We start from the raw sequence: 10561 nt of genomic DNA, 5'->3' as shown, positions 1-10561 counted from the left end.
AAGAAGAAGAGAACCATACTAGGCCGAAACATAGAAATCCCCAAATCATAGAAAATCAAACATAGACGCCCTGACCATACTAAATAATGAATACAAAACAAAGGAAATAAAGGTCAGAACGTGACAGGAAGTAATAGTGTAGAAAATAAAAAACGTTTTACCACAGTCGGCCTTCTTTGTTCAGGTCAAGTAGTTAGGCCTAATCAAATCCAATTTTATTTGTCACATGCGCCGAATACAACCTTACCCCTGAAATGTTTACTTACGAGTCCTTAATAACCAACAATGCAGAGTATTTTAAAAAGTAAGTAAGAAAAATGATACCGGTACCAAGGTACCGGTACCGAGTCAATGTGCAGGGTTACAGAGTAGTCAAGGTAATTAAGTAAATATGTACATGTAGGTAGGGGTAGTGACTATGCATAGATAATAAACAGAGAGTAGCAGCAGTGTGAGTGAAGAGTGTGAAGGAACTTTTTTAATGACTGAGTCACTGGTGCTTCCTGCTTGAATTTTTACTTTATTTATTTATTTATTTTTTATTTCTATTTCACCTTTATTTAACCAGGTAGGCAAGTTGAGAACAAGTTCTCATTTACAATTGCGACCTGGCCAAGATAAAGCAAAGCAGTTCGACAGATACAACGACACAGAGTTACACATGGAGTAAAACAAACATACAGTCAATAATACAGTATAAACAAGTCTATATACAATGTGAGCAAATCAGGTGAGAAGGGAGGTAAAGGCAAAAAGGCCATGGTGGCAAAGTAAATACAATATAGCAAGTAAAACACTGGAATGGTAGATTTGTAGTGGAAGAATGTGCAAAGTAGAAATAAAAATAATGGGGTGCAAAGGAGCAAAATAAATAAATAAATTAAATACAGTTGGGAAAGAGGTAGTTGTTTGGGCTAAATTATAGGTGGGCTATGTACAGGTGCAGTAATCTGTAAGATGCTCTGACAGTTGGTGCTTAAAGCTAGTGAGGGAGATAAGTGTTTCCAGTTTCAGAGATTTTTGTAGTTCGTTCCAGTCATTGGCAGCAGAGAACTGGAAGGAGAGGCGGCCAAAGAAAGAATTGGTTTTGGGGGTGACTAGAGAGATATACCTGCTGGAGCGTGTGCTACAGGTGGGAGATGCTATGGTGACCAGCGAGCTGAGATAAGGGGGGACTTTACCTAGCAGGGTCTTGTAGATGACATGGAGCCAGTGGAATCAGGGGGATAGAATTATGGTCAGATTTGCCAAATTGAGGGTGAGGGAGAGCTTTGTACGTGTCTCTGTGTGTAGAGTAAAAGTGGTCTCAAGTTTTTTTCCCTCTGGCTGCACGTTTAACATGCTGAAATTTCCCTGCATTAAAGTCCCCGGCCACTAGGAGCGCTGCCTCTGGATGAGTGTTTTCCTGTTTGCTTATGGGGGTATTGAGCTCATTGAGTGCGGTTTTAATGCCAGCAACGGTCTGTGGTGGTATGTAGACAGCTAGGTAGATAGTTTGGATTAGTGCCCAGATATCACTGATTCGTGATAGAGTACATAAAATAAAAATATACATATCGGGTTATTATTTTTGATAATAAATCGTATCGTTTTGAGAAAATCGTAATATTATTTTGCGCTAGTTGGCTGTACCTACACAAAATTGCAATATTTCCCCCCATCTTTTTGTAAAATAGGGAGAAAAAAATTCAGCATTTCCAAGACTGATCAAAACTCATTTTCATATGGCTCTCTGCAGAAAACAATATGGTGAGAATTATGTTTGGAACGCAATCAAATCAGTATCAAATTGCAATAAATATATAATAGGAGAGTTGGGACACACAATTGTAAATGGTTTAGATAGGGTTTTACATTAATCAAAGGGCAGTGCACATTCCCAGAATGCAACCAATGTCAAAGATAAACAAATAGATTTCTTCCTTCAGTCATGCTTGTCATCCTGTCAGTTGCTGATGCTAGCTACTGTAGCTAGCTATGGCTCCATAACTTTACCTAGTCAATTTCAGTAGCTAGCATCAGACTCCAATGTTAGTTACAAACTCTTAATTACAATGACTTGGACAATAGTTTCCCAAAACATTAAAAATAAGAAACAAATAATGCTACCTAGCCATAAAAGAAAGACATTAAAACTTACCAGCCATGAGAGCTAATAGCTGGGCTTCTTTGGTGGACATTGTGCGATCAGTCTCAGCTGTAACCTGGTTGTGCACATCGTGATTGGGGAGAAAGGAAAATGACCCTACCACCTGTTAGCCCTCTCTAAAAAATCACCAAACATTCCACTATTTAACCCTACCTAGTCCTACTCCAGACAAACAGTCTGAGAGGACATAACACTACCACTCAACACCTCCTGCAGCTGTTCTGCAGTAAATCCTCGCAATCCCAAGTTCTTCTCTGCTGCTGCCACTACAACCTCTATTTTCAGTCTTTCGATTCATTTCTGCAGTACAGTTAACAACCATGGCTGTGAATGCTAAAAAGCCTACCTTACTGAAGCACATTTTCTTCACTCTCTCTTGATCTCTGCCTACTCACAGGAATCCTTTCAGGTTCTCTCACCCTGTACCCATCTTCCTCTAGTACTCTCATCACTGCTTTGGCATATAATACTTTTTGTACTTCTCTAACCCTGGGAAACTCAAGCTGCTTTTCTCTCTCTGGACACCTCTGATCTATAAGCCCCATGATCAACCCCACAACTAACACACAACTTTCACCACCGATACCACACACTCCTTAGTCTCATGCCCTCCTACACACTGCTACAATATGGCCATAACCTTGACACCTAAAACACTTTAATATTCTCAGAACATAAACTCTAACAGGATAACTGACACTTCCTACCTTGACCTTATCTGGTAATGATTATGCATCAAAACTCAGCATGACAGATAATGTCTTCTCAGTTTCCCACCAGATCTACATCTCATCAAGCGGCGGGTGTCAGACACCGGGATCGTCACTTTCAACTGCTCCTCCTTAACACCTACTGTAATGCCACACCCATTATCACTCCTCTCAACGGCGCCCTGCTCCATAGAGCAAAGCATGTCACAATTCTTGTCTCTAATCTCATAATCTGGCACTCCCTCTCCCTCTGGGTGGAAGAAACACAATAAATCATCACGAGTCCACTCAGAGTTACCTTCACCATCTCAACAGTCCCCAACCTCGCCTCCACCCAACCTGACACCACATATGGATCAACCAAACAGCAAGGATCCATTCTCTACAAATCTCACTCCAACAAAATCCTCTTTATCATCCTTGGGATGAGGCCCGAAAGCAGTAGGTACTTCACCCTCACTCTCAACAAGTTCCGTCTCTGAACTACTGGAGCACATTTCCTTGTTTTTGCACTTGACACCCACCTTCCTCCCCTTACTACTTCCCTCTACACTCAACTTCTTCTCAGCAATCATCACTGCACCTGCCACCACCTTTAATTCATCTTCACTCTCGTCATGTTCCATTTCCTCCTGAAGCTCTTCCAAAAGTTGTGTGATCCTCCATTCCATATTCAATCAAAAAATATTCCATGTCTCTTTTTTTATTGTCCATCTTCTCCTTCACCAGATCTGTCAGAAGGCCTGTGCAATCCCCCACTCCATGTTAATTCATCAATTACGTTCTTCCTTATTTCCTTTTCCACCAGCCTACTCGCATCCAAGTGGCCTTGACAGGTGGTTGCGTCAGACAACAAGGCCGATGCATGTGAGCTGTCACCAACCAACCAGTGTAGAGTATGCTGGTCTATGAAAATCTCATCTGATTGGTTAGAAGAAACAGGTCCCCCCTTCCAGAGCTCTAGCTCAATCTCTCCTTGCTTGCAAATTCCTGTTTGGACATCTACAAAAAAATTGTCATGGTAGGGCGCTAAAACACTGCCAACAGTCTGAGTGTGTGAAATTGAAATGCACAGCTGTACAGATGCAATTATTGCTTGTAATTATTAATTTGAAAGTTTGCGAACGCGATTACAACTACAGGGGCACACCAAGAAGAAGTCCTTCCATTCCAGGACTGTATTGTGTGTTATCTGCAGGTTGTTTCCTTGGTTAGGCCTGTGTAACATAATGTCCCTCTAGAGATGAGACTGAAACATTTAAATCAATACCATGTCACAGCAGACTCCCAAAACGTTCCATACACACTGTCAAGTCAACTAAAGGTAAACTTCCTAACAGGAAAGGAGGATCAAATAGCTCTTTACTGTCTTTAAAAAAGACTTGTTACCACCACCTACATAGGGTCTACCGGAGTCAGATTACATAAACCAGAAATGTTTAATCTTGTGCATGCTTTGCTGACGAAAGGGCAGGGGATTTGTCATCAGTTTGGTCTGAAAGGTTGAGGGATAGCAATTAGGGCATAGATACAAGACGCATGGCGGAATATCCGCACTATAGCACAATTGAAATGAAGGAAGTGTTCCCGCATTCATGTCGGCTCATTCAGAAATTACATGAACATTTCAGACACGCTAGGGGGCCAGCAGGTAGCCTCGTGGTTAGAGGAGCGCCAGCAACTGCGGGTTGCCAGTTTGAATCCTGGGTCCGACGGAAAAAATCTGACAGGAAGTGAGCTGACAACTGGAGGGTTATTGCTGGTATCAAATCCTTGAGGCCTTTGCCTGCCATTGATCAAGGCACTTAACCCCTCACAATAGGGGGGCGCCAAGTCTCTCCAAAACCTGTAGGAGGGGATGGGTTAAAAGCAGAGGTCAAGTTTCAGTTGGACCTTGTGTGCGAGTGACCAATAGTGACCTTAATCTTACAAGATACGTATTGAATATAGCCCCTAGATCTGAGTTTGTTGGAAATGCAAAGTATTATGGAACTAAATCAACTTCATCATCTTGATAAATATTGAGTGACAATTTGAATAAAACATGTCTCATGTTGATTTAATCTGCGTGGGAAAGAATGGAAACTCACCCAAGTGGCACAGAGCCAAGAACAAACCTTCAGGAGCACAGATTTAGAGTCAAAAATGATATGTTGCACATTACACAAACAGAACATACATGAACATATTTAAGTGTTTTTACCTGCAACTAAAGTGAGCTTGCTCATTATGCCTGCTTCTCTGCTAGTCAGGTAGGAGGACATCTTTATGTCTTTCTCAAAATGAGGATGATGAGAAAGGTGAAATGACAACTATTTGCTCATCATATTTTGTTCCACTCTCTATGACTGATAATTAACCTGGGTTAATCATCTGACGATCCTCCAAAATAGCTCTGTCTTTCCTGTCTGTCATAGGTCTGTTACAACAGAACATGAAATGTCTTATCTTGTGTAAGAAAAAAGCTGTGCCACAAAAGTTGGTAAAACAGTACACACACAAACAGCTTCCTGTTCTCATACTTTCAGTATGAGGTTTGATGACCATAGTATTAACATATAAACCCAGAGCGTGAACTCAGTATAAAAAATGGGAACAGTTGCCAAAGAGCCTACAGATAGCTGTGCAACTTCAAGCACTCATACAGTACTGTCCTGTCTTCTTCAGTACTGTATGCTCTGGGGTAAACTGAACGCAATTCCCTGAGGGCGCCCTGGGCCAGAAGCTGCAGTGGATCCTGTCTGGAAGAGTCACACCTGCCAGAGATCAAATGAATGCCAAGTTGAATTTGAAATGACAGTCTATTTCTGTGGGGTCAAGGGGCAAATGGATGAAAACATATGTATTCCCCACACAACCCAACATGTGACAACAGACACTACCAGAAATTCCTGTTCCTAGGCTTATGGAAAATTAGATGGAAGATTCCACTGACATGAGACAGGCTTAAGATAACTTGGATTTGATTTTGTTTGTTGTTGTGTCGGGAACAGTTTGTGACTGTCAGGTCTTATGTAGTATATTCTAATATTCTAATAATATATTTAAATGTTTGATGTGTAGCAGGCTCAAGGGTGTGGGGTTTCTACATCACCAAGTTCAATAACAAAGCACGCCCCAGTAGCATCACTAGAATGCAAATGGAGAGTTTATAAGGGATTTTTGTACACTGGGGAAAAGGGGGGAATTCACCAACTATTTCACAGTTCACAAACCAGTCTCGCTGTCCGTTCCGTTTTCCAGGGGTAATCCTAAAACTCGGGTCCTCAGACAATCCGGTTTGGTACACAATCAAACAGTCCAGGTCACAACGGGTAATCATACAGATATTGCGCTCTCTCTTCTCCCGCTCTCTCTTCTCCCGCTCTCTCTTCTCCCGCTCTCTCTTCTCCCGTTCTCTCTTCTCCCGCTCTCTCTTCTCCCGCTCTCTCTTCTCCCGCTCTCTCTTCTCCCGCTCTCTCTTCTCCCGCTCTCTCTTCTCCCGCTCTCTGCACCTTTGTGCAGGCTGCCTCTTCCTTTATCACCAGGCACTCCTTGGCTTAATGACCCACAGCCTCGCCTAGTTGGGGCAGGATGTCCATATAAGGCTTGGGGGTGGAGCCAGGGGGGCTGCAAAATATCTCCCCTCAATAACCACTCCCCTCACCTCTCCCTGCCACAGATGGTTGTCATGTTGAAAGACGCCACCACTGCACTACAACATGATTGATGGTTTTCAGATGGTGGTTATCGACCTTCAAAATGAATTTTGATTTGAAGTTTTGGTAACCTTATTTGACATCGTCAGTATAACATGGGCATGGCAGGATCATTTTGATCTGAATTACACATTCTAAAAAACTGTCCCCAGTTGTGTCCATGGGAGATGAGGATATGAAGTGCCATGCTGGGCTAATAGTGCTAATAGTCAGACTGACCATTAACCTGTTATGACATTAAGCTCATTGGAGGATGATTGAAATGGTAAATGGCCTGTAATCCAAAATGAGACTCTGCATTTTATCACCAGCAGGATTTCAATACCAGACAAAACAACAAAATAAACTCCAAAGAGAAAGTGGGTGCATCTCACTATAACATGGCTCCTCATCCTCTTTCCTTACTGCATTGACATGAAAGAACAGACAAATGATGACTACCAGGAGTTAACTTTCACCTATCCAGTTCGTTCACATCATTTCAGAAAGGAGACATGGAGAGGAATGTTCTCATATCTTTCCCCCTTTTTCTTTCCAATAGTCACATCGCTGCTCGTAGTATACAAATATTAAGTTAGCTCCATGAGTATCTGTCTCTCAGTCATGCATGTTCAGGGCCAGATTACGAAATGGGCCCTGGGGCCCCCGACCTACAGGCACCCCCCAACCCCCCAGATAGCATATGATAGCAAAATGTGTAGAATAGCAGGAAATTAGCTTGAAAACTACAAAATTCTCTCTCAGCCTCATCGCAAAATGGGAACAATAGCAGGAAATTAGCTTTAAAACTGCAACATTTTCTCTATGACCCATGGCAAAAGTGTAGAATTGCAGGAAATTATCTTTATTACCCTCATGACAAGAATAGCATTATAAAACTGCAACCACCAAAAATGTGGTACTCAAATACAGTAGTCCAGCAGGAACACTAACAATGTTAAAGGTAGACATTTTCAGTTAACTGTCTGAAAGTCATGAAAGGATTCAAACCCACAGTAAACTTAATGAAAGAAATCCCAGTGTGGAGAAACATCTCCTGAGAGACATCTTCAAATAAATACGTTATTCCTGATTGTGAGGTAAGCAATGTGCATTGAGCATCTCATTAACTTTAGTTCTGCCGAGAACAAGAGAGAGGGATTCAGCCGGACATCAAGAGCGTGTAGACGGCTTTATGCCTCTCATGGGTCTCGTTGATATCTCAGTGACGTCTCGTTAAGCCTGCCACTTTTGTGTCACCTAAGCTCACCCCTTCCTCTTTTTCTCTCCCCTTTTTAAGAATCATATCTATTATTCATAATGGCTATAAATACACATGAGGATTCACACACTGTGGATGGTCATTATTCTCTGAGCAAAGTTATATCCTGTCAATTACACACACAGGTGAGAACATGCCTGGTGAAACGGTCATAAGCATTACAGATAATGGTCAAATTAGCTTTCCTTTCCTTTCCCCATCTATCTATCTATCTATCTATCTATCTATCTATCTATCTATCTATCTATCTATCTATCTATCTATCTATCTATCTATCTATCTATCTATCTATCTATCTATCTATCTATCTATCTATCTATCTGTCACATCTGCTCCCGCTCTCTCCCCCGCATCACGTACTCCTATCATCCATTATGCACGCCTGCCTTCCCTCGTCACGCGCATCAGTGATATTGGACTAACCTGGACTCACTCATCACCTGTTATTACCTCCCCTATATTGGTCAGTTCCTCAGCTCTGTGCCCCGCTTCTGGATTAATATTTTTTTTGTCTGTATTATTAGTTTGCTGATGCGGTTCCTGTCTCGTTCTGTCTCTTCTTTATTAGATGTTTTACAGCTTTACTGCTTATGTAACTGCTTCCTCTCTCCAGCGTCATCTATGTGACAGAATGCAGAAGCCTCTGTCACAAGTAATTGATGCTGGAGAGACGAAGCAGGTACAGGGAGTGAAACATCTATCTATCTATCTATTTCCCCATGGAGACATTTTCCAGCTTGCAGATGTCAACATTAAGACCGCTAATTATCTTGCAAATGTTAAAAATATTTCTGATAAAGCAGGTTGTTGGAGGCAGTTTGCTCAAACTGCTGTCTGCATCACATTAGCACTGAATACTACCATACACAGGGCTGGACTTTTCTAGACTGATTTTGCAACGGTGGAGATGACACTATACATGTTGGGATCACCTGGTCATATATGACTTAAGGGCATTAAATGGCATTTGTCCCCTGTACAGTATACTATAGTTAAATGACATTTTTTTCACAGGTTAAGCAGATTTCTTCATCACACAGCACTATCAGATTTTTACATGTATTTATCTTGGGCAAGTCTATTAAGAACAAACTCTTATTTACAATGACGGCTTAGGAACAGTGGGTTAACTTGCCTTGTTCAGGGGAAGAAAGACCAATTTTTACCTAGTCATCTCGGGGATTCGACCTTTCGGTTACTGGTCTAACGCTCTAACCACTAGGCTACTTGCCACCACAAAATGAGCTCTATCCATTTCATGATTTTCTAAGGCCTTATACAAACCCCAAAACACTTTTGAAGAAATGCTCTCTCTCCCCTTGCTGAGTCTACAGAGACATTAAACTGCAAACCAACAGAAGAAAAACACTTTTAAACAAGTATTTTAACCCATCTGAAAATCTTTCTTCAGTCCCTTGGTAAATCTAATTGCTAAATGCTGACTCAATGTTCACCTTGGCAAGAGCTTCTCTCTCCTCTACCTGGCATCAGGCCTAATCGGGTTCTCAGCAGGTGTTGGGGCTGGCAGTAGCCTGGACTCCCTGGGAAGAGTGTAGGGACAGCAGACCATACATAAACACACATCTACTTTATGCCAGAGCTGAGTAGGCTGGTACACTCTACACTGTGGCAGCATCTGATAGTTTTCGAGTCCAGTACATATAATTAGGTGTTTACAGCAAAGCTGTGAAACCTATTGTTATTCTTAGATTATCAAATAACTCAAGCATAAATTGGAAACTATTTTTCCAATTTGGCACACAGAGACTACTGGTCATACGTAACCATAAGACCAAATGACACAGAATGTAGGCCCATGGTACGTCTTAAATTTGTTTGAGAAAGCTGAGGGATTGGTCAAAAATATTGCTGAGGTATTGATAGGAAATCAGGAGATCAGATTTTACGTGTCCATTTAAATCCTTTGTAAATTCACTTCACAATGGCCTATCAAGTCAAAACATTTTAGGGCGATGAACCATGTTACGTTTGGCATTGATATCCTAAATAATAAGGAAACTATTAACAATAAACTTGTTTGACTATGTAATGCTGATTTGCTGACCACGCCGCTCACGTCGCATGCCTGAGCATTGCAAAAATAAATGTACATGTACATGTTATTCAGTCATTGCACCCACACTGCTCGCACACGTCAATGAGCGTCCACGTAGCCAGATGCTTAAATAGAACTTGGTTCTATTTGTGACACTTACCGCGCAGCAAATCCTGCCTTTCCCATCTCCTCATTGGCTTTAAGGGGCATACACTCCCGTGGGTGATTGAAAGATGAACTGAGGTTCACACTCCAGTCCAGTTGGTAGTGTTATTGCACCTTATAGTTGGTTGCCAACCGCCATATAAAGTCCAAAGAAGAAGATGCCTGAATGAGGAGCGAATACTAGAAACTAACTCGGTTTACCCTTTTATCTGTGGATTACTTGTCGGAGTAGAGGACCTTGTCCATTTCAGGTAAAATAACAACCCAATGTTTATATCCCAGGACAAATTAGCTAGCAGCAGCAAGCTAGCTAGCTAGCTAAATTGCCATAAATGTTCCATGCTTTTCAACCTGTCTCCAAATTAATATAGTTGGTTCAGAGTTCGTTTTGATATTTCGACCTGCATGTCCTGATCGCATCTGGTGTGTGTGGACAAAATCCACATGCGCACGATGGCGCATGCGGGCGCATGCGCACGAGCGGTCTGGTCAACATGTAATGCTTCAAATAATCTTTAAAAA

This window comes from Oncorhynchus gorbuscha, linkage group LG15, assembly GCF_021184085.1.
Source record: "Oncorhynchus gorbuscha isolate QuinsamMale2020 ecotype Even-year linkage group LG15, OgorEven_v1.0, whole genome shotgun sequence".
NCBI classification, from domain to species: domain Eukaryota; kingdom Metazoa; phylum Chordata; class Actinopteri; order Salmoniformes; family Salmonidae; genus Oncorhynchus; species Oncorhynchus gorbuscha.
The sequence above is the reverse complement of the archived record's forward strand: the minus strand, read 5'-3'. Positions refer to the sequence as shown.